Source organism: Carassius carassius, chromosome 28 (assembly GCF_963082965.1).
Source record: "Carassius carassius chromosome 28, fCarCar2.1, whole genome shotgun sequence".
In the NCBI taxonomy this organism is placed as follows: Eukaryota; Metazoa; Chordata; class Actinopteri; order Cypriniformes; family Cyprinidae; genus Carassius; species Carassius carassius.
Genome location: NC_081782.1, coordinates 24,135,259 through 24,148,882, shown reverse-complemented (window position 1 = coordinate 24,148,882; position 13,624 = coordinate 24,135,259). Strand labels below are relative to the sequence as shown.

Below are 13,624 nucleotides of genomic sequence, written 5' to 3'. Positions count from 1 at the left end.
TCAGTCGAGTCTGTTTCTATTTATTTGTAGCCACAGTGGCCTATAAAGTCACATTTAGAATGAATGATAATATCTCTATTTTTATAAAAGCTCCCGAACAAACACCATTATTATATTTTTATGACCGGCTACGTGGAGCTAAATGTTAATGTCTAGCGTGCAGTCTTTTGCATAGTTTATAAATATTTCTGCCTTGTAAGGTGATTATAATCCACATTGGATCAAGTTATTTCAAACACTCACTGCTGACTGAAAATGAGTTTTGAGCTCAACTTAAAAAAGTTTTTAATGCCGGTGCTGTTAGCTTTCTGAAGTGATCTGCAGTGCAGACACTATCCAGACTCAGAGAAACTCCGCCTTTGTTCATAACCCTTCCTCTAGCTCCAGCTGGCCCAAAGTTTGCGTCGGGCCCAAAACCTTGGCCGTTGGCCCCGACGAAGCCCCGACGAGGCACGATCGAGCCCTGGAAGTGACAGTGGAAACGCGACTAGCTGTGGCACACACTAGCATGCTCGCTTTAAGCTCGACAGTGGAATCCCGCTAATAATACCACTAAGGTTGCCGCCAGGAACCAAACTCTTAACTGTTCCCCGGGGACTGCAGCATAAATGCCGGTGTGATGAGAAATCAAGTCTCCTCGAGAAATAGGGTCCGCCTAGCACCAAGGCGGTAGCTGTTTTAAATGCCTGATGAAAAGTTGTTTTTGCGATAGCTTGTTGTTTTGCTAATCGGAGCTGCGGTAGCTTGTTGTTTCAAGTGGAAATAATTTATTAAAAGCAACATACAGAATGTAATCGATAAAAATGTTTTTAAATGTCATAAAACTAGCAACATCTCATTAATAATGCATTGTAATTAGTTTTAATTTTCGGTTACTAGAGCGCCTCAGCACAGCTTTTGAATATTTTTTCCAGTTATAAAATATTAATAATTCTGTTGTGATGACTACAACCCGTTTTCCCCACAAATTCAGAAGATTGTGGGATAGTAAGTAAGTAAGTAAAGTTTATTTCTAAAGCGCTTTTCACAGATAAAATCACAAAGTGCTGTACACAAGAAAAGTAGAACAAAACAATAAAAATGTATATACATAAGTCAAATCAAAGTAACACTACTGAAAAAACCCATCAACCAAAAGCTTTCTTAAATAAACAAGTCTTCAAATCTTTTTTAAAAGAGACAAAAGAGTCTGCCAGACGCAGAGACAGAGGCAGGGCATTCCACAGTCTGGGGGCAACAGACTGAAAAGACAGGTCCCCTCGGGTCTTATAGCGAGTTTTTGGGACCATAAGCAGGTTCTGGCCAGAGGACCGAAGAGTGCGGCTTGAGGAGTACGGGGTCAAAAGGTCCTTGATGTATTGTGGGGCCTGACTGTTTAATGCCCTATAAGTCAACACTAAAATCTTAAAATCAATCCTGAATTTTACAGGGAGCCAATGGAGAGCTAATAAAACGGGAGTGATATGAGACCTTCTGGGGGCACCAGTTAGAAGTCTAGCAGCAGAATTTTGAACCATTTGCAGTTTGTTCAAGGCTGACTTATTCAAGAAGGTAAAAACAGAGTTGCAATAATCAAGTCTAGTTGATATAAAAGCATGAATAATAATTTCCAGATCCTTCTTTGACAACATTTTGCGTATTTTAGAGATATTCCTAAGGTGATAAAAGCAGTTTCGGACAAGCTGTTTTGAGTGTATCTCCAAAGACATGGCCTGGTCAAACACAACCCCCAGGTTTCTGAGACTGGATTTAACAGAAGAGCCAAGAGAGCCAAGGTGCTGTTTGATCAGCGGGATCTTGTGGTCTGGAGCAAAGATCAGTGTTTCAGTTTTACTTGCATTTATCTGCAGAAAGTTAGAGGCCAGCCAGTCTTTAATGGAGGACACACACTCTAAAAACAGTGATAAACGATGGAACTCAGCATCATTGAAAGAACAGTACAACTGGACATCGTCGGCATAGAGATGATATGAAACATCCTTAAAACAACCCATAATATGACCAAGTGGCAAAATGTACAGTAAAAACAAAATAGGGCCCAAAACTAGAACAGAATAGGATAACAGAAAGAGAATTAGTAATAAAACGAACCTACATCCAAATATATATATATATATATATATATTAGGGGTGTAACGGTTCACAAAATTCACGGTTCGGTTCGATACAATACACTGGTGTCACGGTTCGGTTCGGTACGGTTCGGTACGTTTTAGATACAGCAAAAAGAAAAAATTAGCAGATAAATTTCCTTGATTTTTTATAAAAATGTTTTATTAAAACTAACAAAGTATGTTTGTTTTTTTTACATTGAACAATGATGGAGCTATTCTTTACCCATCTTCTATGGTGTTTTCTTAGCAGCATACTGTATAAAACAAAAACAGCTCCTTAAAAAAAAATGAAAATGTTATATTAGTTATGAACAAATACAAAGATGTAACTTTTTATATGGAACTCTATAACTCTTTATATTGAGTGTGTTTTTACTCAGTTGGTTCTCTATAGGGCTTATGTTTTTTGGAACAAAGCAGGAATTACGGTCTGTCTGAAATGAGCTCGTGAAGGAATATTGTAACGGGGCTCAATTACATTAAGCATGTTCTTAAAACCTACGTTTTCCACTACAGCACAGTTATTCATTGCGCGGCTCGCGAGCCGCGTGCGGCTCGTCAAGCTATAACTGGCGGCTCGCATAGTAGCTTACAGTATCACACTGCCACTTGCCTTCAGAGCATGTGAGGCGGGAGCGAGCGGGCGGATCTTGGACAGAGCGCAGAGCGGCAATTTCAAAAGGACGATGGATGGAGCGTCGCATTTCCCGCTCCGATTTCGCTCTGCTCACACCACGAGTCTGAAGCATGCTCATTCAAGCCTAACCCTGAATCCATTAGTCTTGCACAGTCATCAACAGTAGACTATTTTCAAGCAAAACTCGGCTCAATAATGGAGTTCAAAAAGTAAAATGAGAATTCATACAGGTGTAGCCTATCAATTTAAGTCGCTCCGGAGTAGCCTATAAGGCGCATCAGTCAAAAAATGCGCCATGAAGAAGAAAAAACATATAGGCCTAGCCTCGCACTGACTATGAGTCGCATTTATTTAGAAATGTATAAAAAAAAAAATAAAAAAAAATCTTATGGACGGGACAGTTCTCCGTTACGGACGTGAGCGCTCTGACAGCGGCACTAAGACTGCTTTAAAACTTTCACTGAGACCTCAAACAGAAAGCACAAAGCCTGTCTTTAAATTTGATTTCGTTTTGTATTACTTGTATCTTAATTTTAATCATATATTAAATAAAGGTTTCATCAACCAATTGTCTGGATTTAATAAGAAGTAAATAGAAAATAGATAACCACGATACGAAGGAGCCGGTGTGAACCTGGAGTTTGTCTCATGAATGAACCGAAACTCAGCGTATAGCCTACTTGCCTCACAGACCCGACAAATAGGCTATATATATAAAGCTTGAAATGTCTACTTTTAAACAAAACAATTCAAAACGAAGGAAAACAGACTGCTCTCCCTCCCGTATGAAATGTGCATTTCTCTCAGGCTCGTTCACTACTGCGAAGATCACGAGTCAGCATCTTTCTAGCCGACAGACATAAAAAATAAATAAATGTCTTCTGCTATATTTTACATATTCATAATCATTAATTTTGCCGGTTCGTTGTGACAGCTTTTAGGTGCCCTTAAATGTTACATGAATGCATCAGCACTGAAAACATAGAGATTTTTTTTTTCTTTTGGGGGCATTTTGTTTGACATGCATGCCAGCTTTCGCTCATCCCACTATTAAAGTAAATCTGTTCTTAAACGAAAATGTATTGGCCGTGTTATTTCTTTTTTGTGGGATGTCCAATTTATGTCACCTTTGTCGCCTTTATTTATATAGCGCTTTAAACAAAATACATTGCGTCAAAGCAACTGAACAACATTCATTAGGAAAACAGTGTCAATAATGCAAAAATGATAGTTAAAGGCAGTTCATCATTGGATTCAGTTATGTCATCTCTGTTCAGTTAAATAGTGTCTGTGCATTTATTTGCACAGCCTTGGGAGAAACCAGGCTCAGTTGGGGGGCCAGTTCTTCTCTGACCAGACGAAACCAGTAGTTCAATTCCAGGCTGCAGCAAAGTCAGATTCTGCAGAAGAATCATCTGTTTCCTGTGGTCTTGTCCTGGTGCTCCTCTGAGACAAGGTCTTTACAGGGGATCTGTATCTGGGGCTCTAGTTGTCCTGGTCTCCGCTGTCTTTCAGGGATGTAGAGGTCCTTTCTAGGTGCTGATCCATCATCTGGTCTGGATACGTACTGGATCCGGGTGACTGCAGTGACCCTCTGATCTGGACACAGACTGGATCTGGTGGCCACGGTGACCTCGGAAGAAGAGAGAAACAGACAAATATTAGCATAGATGCCATTCTTCTAATGATGTAGCAAGTACATAGGTTGTTATGGGAAGTGTTTCCGGTTTACCTAATTAATGCAGCCTAAAAATCCTTTAACGGATTTGGATAATAAAAGCATATCAGTATGTTATGTGTATGCTAGGTTAAAGAGATGGGTCTTTAATCTAGATTTAAACTGCAAGAGTGTGTCTGCCTCCCGAACAATGTTAGGTAGGTTATTCCAGAGTTTGGGCGCCAAATAGGAAAAGGATCTGCCGCCTGCAGTTGATTTTGATATTCTAGGTATTATCAAATTGCCTGAGTTTTGAGAACGTAGCGGACGTAGAGGATTATAATGTAAAAGGAGCTCATTCAAATACTGAGGTGCTAAACCATTCAGGGCTTTATAAGTAATAAGCAATATTTTAAAATCTATGCGATGTTTGATAGGGAGCCAGTGCAGTGTTGACAGGACCGGACTAATATGGTCATACTTCCTGGTTCTAGTAAGAACTCTTGCTGCTGCATTTTGGACTAGCTGTAATTTATATGTAGAAATGCACATTTGCAAAGGTGACTTAGTATGTTGTCATAAAAGTGGCTCGCCTTTTGATTTTGCTCTGCCAATGTGGCTCTTGTGAAAAAAATAGTGAGGATCACTGCACTACAGAGTAAGGCGCTCGCTCACTCAGTACGCGCTGAAGGCTCATTGCAAAATGGGTTATGCGTTTAACAGACCAGAAATAGAAGATCCTCCAATAACCAACAGGTCTGGTGTTTGGGTGCACTTTGGATTCCCTGTTAAACGCATTGGCCATTTTGCAACGTGCCTTCAGCCTGTATTGCTGAGTGAGCGAGCGCCTGACTGAGTAGCCTAACATAAACATATAAGTTGGTGTTTTTTTTCTTCTTCGGGGGTGTCAGGGGCGTTGCCTGTTACGTCGTTTGGGTTATTGGGCTACCTTGTTGAACGCATATCATTATATTTCACAATTGTTTTTATTTTCCAAATATAATTAATTAGTCCAACGAACCGTTCGGTCCATAATGCATACCGCGTACCGAACCGAAAGCCTCGTACCGAACGGTTCTATACGAATACGCGTATCGTTACACCCCTAATATATATATATATATATATATATATATACAGACACACACACACAGTTTGATGTTTATTTATTTTGACTTACTACCTAATTCATGTAATATATGATTATCTTTATTATTTTAAATAATGTAATAAGTACTTATGTTGGTTTTGCTTACAAGCAATTAATGTACTGCAATTGCTAATTGTATATTATTTAAGAAACTATTGTTTTCAAAGAAAGTCATACAGTAAATATCACACTATATAAATTCATTATGATGACAGAAATTACAATTGTAACTGACTTTAACTCATATAACACAGTACATAAAATAGTACAACAGTTACTAAATCAGTAATAGTAAGTGAATAATGGTTGTTTGTACACTGAAAGTAACCACAAATACAGCCAAATAGTTTATAATTGTTATATAATTATAACTTGCAATTATAATATAATAATTCTACAGATTTTTTTGTTTTGTTTGTTTTTACATATAAATGTTCAAGCAATATGCACACAATCAATGTAAGACATTTATACATTTATACGTCCCGAGACGCTCTCGAGTTACGTTGAGACTGATGATTCCCCAATCTTCCACAATGGACTTCACATAGGATGAACTGTTTCCAGTTTCAGCAAAACAGCAAGGATTCATTAATGGATGACTGCACCTTAGCACTCTTCACTAACACTGCCTGCCTCACCTGGGCCACAGAGAAAACAATGTTACTGCTTGTACATGGCACAATTAACCTTTAACCTTACAGCTGAATCAATGCAGTAACACTGTTTACTACCATTGACATTGTACCAAATGTTCAGACTGAATATACAGAGGAGAACTGGTCCCCAGTGTTTTTGGTTAGTCTGGTTTCTCCAGAGGTTTTTTTACTCCAGTTTTGGCATCTTACAGATTTTTCTTTATTTACCACTGTAGCCTTTGGCTTGCTGTATGTATGAAGATTAAAGCATTTAGCACCAACTATTAAAACAGTGAGGCTGTTTTTGACCATATAGACACAACAGTATTTCTTTCTGTAAAGATTCTTTGAAATGTTATGTATTTCAAAAATTTTATAAATGTCTTACATTGATAGTGTGCATATTGCCTGAACATTTATATGTAAAAAAAAATGCAGAATTTATATATTATAATTGCAAGTTATAATTATATAACAATTATAAACAATTTAGCTGTATTTTTAGTTACTTTCAGTGCACAAACAACCATTAATCACTACTTAATGGTATAAATATAATGGGCATACTGACATACTTTATGTAAAATATAATAATAGTTTCACACAAAATAATAATATAGTACTGTATATAATACAACAATAACATGGTTCTGCACAAGCAATTGCGATATTATATAATGTAGATAAACGATGTAAGTTTACACACACACACACACATATATATGTGTGTGTGTGTAAACTTACATCGTTACATATATATTTTTTACCTATTATATATATATACATATATATATATATATATATATATATATATATATTAGGGGTGTAACGGTATGCAAAAATCACGGTTCGGTACGTACCTCGGTTTTAAAGTCACGGTTCGATTCATTTTCGGTACAGTAAGGGAAAGAAATGCAAACATTAAACTGCAGGTTGTTTATTACTATACACTTTTTTTTAATACTTTTTAATAAAATAAATATAAAATAAAAAAAGAATAAGAAATAAAATACTGCTGCAAAGTTCTCAACTAAATAAAATACTCTGTCTCAAAACCAATATCATATAATAAAATATAATGAAAAATATAAATAAATAACTATGATTACAGTGCAGCATTACCAATCCCAGCTTGTAGGCCTGCTTCACCAGAACTGTGCCGTGCCTGCTGCTGTAGGTGACAGGGAGACCGCCGACAGACCAGGCTCTTGTCTTCATGACAACAATATCTATACTTCATGTTGAGCATAAATATAAAGCCTACTGATAAAGGACACCGTCAACAGTATTGACGGCAAAAAAAGACTTTGTTTGACAGGTGCAATATTTGAAAATCGATAATTATTTATTCTTTAAATTACATTTATATCTGAATTTATGTCAACCTATAGACTTTCAAACATCAAAGTGTCATGAAATAATATGTATTTGTGTACAAAATGACATATAAACATATTTTCCTATTCTATTTTGCCTGGAAACGCTTCCAAACACGCTTGCGTGTCGCGTGAAAAATAGGCGTCGGTTCTATTTCTAGCATGCACGCGTTTGCGTCTCACGCAGGCAGTCTGCAAGCTCTAACCTATTAACATGGGAGCCGAATTAAAAACGGACACGCCCACGCAGCTGAGACGCTTGCACCACGCATCCAGTGTGTCGCCGGCCTTAGAATCAGCTGCAGGGCGGGATTTGCGCTTAACGCGGAGACTTCCGCCACTTAATATGTTCGTTTGGAAACACGAAAATGTACTTATGTTCCGCATACAAAATATTGCATTCCGTCATTCGGTACACACGTGCACCGTACCGAAAGCCCTGTACCGAAACGGTACATGTGTGTGTGTGTATAAGCTAACCTAGCAGCCTAATCGGGTAGCTGCGTGCTATGCTGGTACGCAAGTAACCAAAAAAAACAAAAAAACGAGAAATGTTTGATTTCACAACCCAAAGCCTCTGCTATATACTATCCTATGAAACATGTAATTTAAAAGACATTAATGGTCATTATAGCAAAGTTTATATGACAAAAATAAAAACGCGAGTTTGCAGGAATTGTAATCAGGTGCTAAAAATAATACCAATTAAATGTTCGTTTAGCCACTGGGATCACTCAGGGTCCTAAGCGGACCCGATTTCTCGGGCGGACTCGATTTCTCTTGACACCGGCCCACTGCTCCGGGTGTGTGTTCATGGTGTGTGTGTGTGTTCACTGCTGTGTGTGTGCACTTTGGATGGGTTAAATGCAGAGCACGAATTCTGAATATGGGTCACCATACTTGGCTGTATGTCATGTCACTTTTTCACTTTTCAGTTCTTCACCTGTTCTGGCATTTAAGTCTCCAAAGATCAGTATGTTGCCCTGTGACCTGAAGTAGTTGAACTCTCCTTCTAAGGTGGGGAAGTGGGGAGGTGTCTTAGAAGGAGTCTCTCTGAACCAAAGACTCAGAACAGGGAGTGTATGTTGGAAGGATACATTTATTCCTTTCTGATGAGGAGGAGATTGGAATCTGGTTCCTCTACATTCCAGGAATGTGATTGGCCACTTGTGGCCAAAGTGGCCATGGTGTTGCCCACCCTAATGTGGAACTCATTTGCAGTGGAATTCAAAGATAAACAGTGTCTTTAACATTTCACCCATGCAATATTTTTTTTTACAAACCTCTTTCAAACTGTTATCAGCATCATGATGGGTAAAAAGAGTCCAAACCTGATAGGAAACTGTTGAACTATCACTTATTCATACCATAATCTGTTAATAGGTCTGCTTCTGTGAACTATTGTGGTAATCAGTCAATGGCAATCAACATAAACTGTACTTCATCTGAGGATGAAGTGAATTCCTTGCAGTTTGCATCCATTGAAGGTCTCCAAACATGGGTATGAATGGATTTGGATAGATCTTTGTGACCTTTCTTTGTTTTGGCCACTGCTGTTACATTCAGAGATCTGGGGGAATTTTTAAGGCTTAGTATATAAACCGGAACAGAGCCTTGGCTTAATCTAGGCTATCCATGTGAGACATCAAAAGTTTAAGTAAATTCATTATCAGGGTAAAAATTTGTAATGAGACGGCACCTCCCTGTCATTAATGTGCATTAATAATTTTTGCACAAAAACTTGAATATGAATTTTAATTCACATTTTGCATATGTATTACTACGTAAATATTTTTTACATGCAATTATCCAAAATAAAACCAAAAAAAGATTTGTAATGAAGATAAAACAAATAATAAATGCTGCACATCCAGCATCACACGCACAGTGCAAATCTTGCTCATATTTTACACACCTGCATTTAAATGCAGCTGCAATTTTTTTTATTTTTTATTTTTTTATTATATTATATGAAAGCAAGTAGGGCTGGGTGATAAATCGATTTTATCGATTAACTCGAATATGTAATTTACATCGGTTTGTTTGAAGGAATATCGGTTTTCTTTTTAACATCCACATTACATTAACATTTAACGCTCCACTCAGGCTCCCGTAGTTCCGAGTGGGCTCAACCCTCCCCGTGCGTCTGACAGAGAGACATGCTGCCGAGCAGAGTATGAGCGGAGCGGATTCTGACTGGAGCGAGGAGCGGATATTAAGGCCCAATCCCAATTCTATTTTATACCCCTTCCCCAACCCCTCCGCCTACCCCTTCCCCTTGTCCCTTAAAATAGAGTGTCAATGGGTAGGGAAGAAAATATTCCCCTAAGGACCACTACTATGCCGTCACACATCATATCATATATTGTTCTGTATTAATGAGCTGCTTACTGACACACACACATATCGGAAATCGCGCAGCTCACACATCCAGGAGAAAATAAACTTGTCAACGCTGCCCCACGACTTTTATTAAATACAGTTTAAATACTGAATCGCAACATTATATTATCCAGCGACGAGAGGATAAAATCGCTGTTTTTAAGTAGTACACGCAACCTCCATTTCTCTCTCTCTCTCTCTCTCTCTCTCTCATTGCCTATTAGCGATTTTTTGCAAACATGTCTTTGAGTAACATGACCGTTAATATGAACTCACAATTGAATGTAACTTAAAACAAATGATTACTTTTTGTAAAAATCTTTATTTATGCCAAAAAAGCTTACATTTATGTGTCTTTTTGTTCGCTGTAGCAGCAATTCATACCACTTCGTTTGAAGTGTGGTCCTGAAAAATCTTAGTTTAAATGGTTATCTGGCCCTTCCCCTTCCCCCTACCACTCCAACCAAAAGAGAACCGAGACACCCCTTTTTTTTTACCACACTTAAATATTTTTTTATTTGATATAAAAATACATGAAATGAGTCCTGGAGCAATCTAGAAAAGTAATGGGTTGAAAGCCACATGTCTCATGAGTTTCTATTTCAATCTGAATAAGATATCATGAAAAATGAGACTCCTGAAAATATTTTTATGAGACTATGTCTAGAACCCCCACCCCCCAAATATAAACAAATATTTATCAACAGTATTGAAGGCTTCTACAAACTATTTAGTCAGTAAACATACCACTGCATAGTTTTTTCAGTTATAAAACACTAGACAGAAACTTAGACATCATACAAGTGATTTATTTGAGCACTAGAAAAATACAATAAGAATAATTTGAGAAAGAAAAATAAGAATAATAAGAAAAATAAAAAAAGATTAAACTTTGTTTGCCAATTACAGAACGTCCTGAGATTGCTAGAAATGCAGTATTTACAATGAATTACGATGCAAATAAGTGCTGATGTGCTGATGGCCACTTATACAGATGGTAATAACACAAATGTTCCATAAAGTAAATAATCCACTCTCTCTATTCATAAAGACGTGTTCACTTTGATAGCCGTGATCATACAGTAATAGCAAGATGATTTGGGCTGATTTGCACTCAAACAGATGGTAATCATGCAGATACATTGACATTCAACATAAAACACACTCTCACACATATAAAAACTGTTGAAAAATAAAACAAACAAAGAAAAAGGCGATCGCTATAAATTCAGACTCCATCAGCTGACAGGTGCATCAGATCGCATCACGAGGGAGCGCCAAAATTCAAATAAACTATCTTTCACCTATCTTTCATTCATTCTTTTTTTTCCGGTGGATTGTCTCATTCTGTTTGTGACACTGTACGCTGCAAAACCATGCCGTTTTTTTACTACCAAGGCGCAGTTTCCGACCGTGAGTTTAGGGGTTTTCAGGATGAGGGCGTCGGGGTGCAGGCTAAGAGGTTAAATGCTCTGAGCGTGGAGGGGTTGCTGCTCACAGACTCTGCTGCCGAGTGAGAGAGATGATTCACCCTAGGAAATGATCAAGACAACAATGCTGCACAAGCACAGCATATCCGCCGAAAGCAACCTGCAGCAATACTCGTTGCTCGACTTGCCAAGCTTTACTTTTGTAGGTCACATGGCAGTAAATAATATGATGATATGATCATGCAGTCAATACAGATATTTAATAAAAACATTAAAAACAAGCAGGGTTGTAACATAACCCATTAAAAAACACACGCCAGGTCTACAGGTCTACGGACACGAGTAGCGCGATCCAACAAAAGACAAAAGAACCCATTGATGCTCTTTACACTGGACACGATCCCCATCAGTGAACTGATGCTCGTTCTGTTTATGACGAAATGTACTGACACTGCGTTCAGATGATTTGACACTGTAGTGTGATGTCATCAAGTTTAGACACACTTTTAGCGCAGTGGGGTGCGCACGTCAACTCTCACGTCCGGTGTAGACACAGGCAGTAACTGCTCTATTTACAAATAATTTATATAAGAAAAGAAAAAACCTAAACCAGCGGAATAACAAGATGGAAATTTAGACTAGAAAATATATTTACACTTGCTCTGTCCTCCGTCTATGACACTGACTCACTGTGGAGCTGCCAGGTTTAATCTGAACAGCTCTTAATGCCGAGTGGATGGTTAGATGCATGATGGGCTAGTATTAACAAAATAAATAAATAAATAAAAATAAAATAAAATAAAGGTCTTTCCAGGATTAAGGTAATAACATTACTGTTTTTTTTTTATCATCTTGTCTCCGTTATAAATTTGACTGGTAAATTAATGATAAAGAACTATATTAAAACTTGTTTTGAAAAAATTCTTTGTCATTTGAATATTGATTTTAAAATCTATTTAAATTATCAGATTTTTTTTTCTGAAAAAAAATCTGGGATTTTTTTTTTTTTTTTTTTTTTTTTTTTTTTAGGCCATATGCTATCGCCTAGCCCTAAAAGCAAGTAAAGAAGGCTCCCTTTAAAATCACTTGTCAATTAACAAAGCTCTTTTTTACATCGTGTGCATTTTGTTGATTATGAGAGAACTTGAGTTTAATCATGAGGACGTTTTATTAATCCATCCATTCTTTAGAGTTTCAAAGATTTAGCTAAATCGTGCAGGTTTAATTTATTCGTTTCTTGTTTTAGGCTAATTAGGCCTAAATAATGGGACCGAAATTATAAAGTGCTTCACGTTTTACTAAACATGCAACAATTTCAATCATCTGGTCATAGCCAGGTTTCTGTCAAACAAAGCACATCACAGTGACCTAGCTTAACACAGTGATCATATCATTTACAAAAAAAACACTTTCGTAGAAAGGGATCTAATATAAAATAAGCCAAGCTTTATTTATTTGTATTACATCTGTTTTTTTATTTTCTGAACATCAATTAAATTGTTAGCCTTAAATTGCTTTGGAGGTTTTTTTTTTTTTTAATTTGTTAGTTCGAGGAACACACACTGTCTCTATACTGTGATATCTAGGTGGAAGGGTGTCTATGTGCTATGAGAATTAACTGACTTCTGTAACATGAGGTGGCTAGCAGACAGCCAGTCTGTGCTTCCTGACCTGGGCCCCAGTCAAGTACAGACCACCCCCAGAGGGCCGAAAGACCATCTTTTTTCAACAGGTCAGGTCTGCCCTAAAAACTGTTGTATATAAAACTTATATTATTCTGCGGACACCACTTAGACATTTATCCACTGAAGGACAACAACACCACAGTACACAGGGATGGGATCAAAGCATATTGCAGTGTCTGATATTGTACTGGCAAGTTGCACACACCTCTTTAATGTTATTTTTAGTGATCTCTTTCCGGCGAAGTCGAACATAATTAGTTGCCAACGCGAATAGCAATCTAACTGAATTTACGTTTAGCATTATAATCTGAATCAGAAGAGCTTTATTACCAAGTATGTTTACACACCAAAGGAATTAGACTTTGACAACAGGAGCTTCCAGTGCAAAAGAAAGACATTGTGCAGACATACATTATAGCGCATACATACATAGGAATAACAAGGTAAGGATGGAATATAACACTAATATAAGAAAAAAAACAGAAATTAAATAATATACTATATAGAGAATTAGAAGTATAGGGAAAATTTTGTAACTGTTTAAATAAATTTACA

The 13,624-nt window shown here is 37.4% G+C and overlaps 1 protein-coding gene across 1 annotated transcript in view; it reads left to right on the top strand.

The window, feature by feature from the left end:
• Nucleotides 1–13,624, top strand: part of mre11a (MRE11 homolog A, double strand break repair nuclease) — a 254,367-nt gene that overhangs the window by 169,208 nt on the left and 71,535 nt on the right. The gene's annotated exons all lie outside the window — the stretch shown is intronic.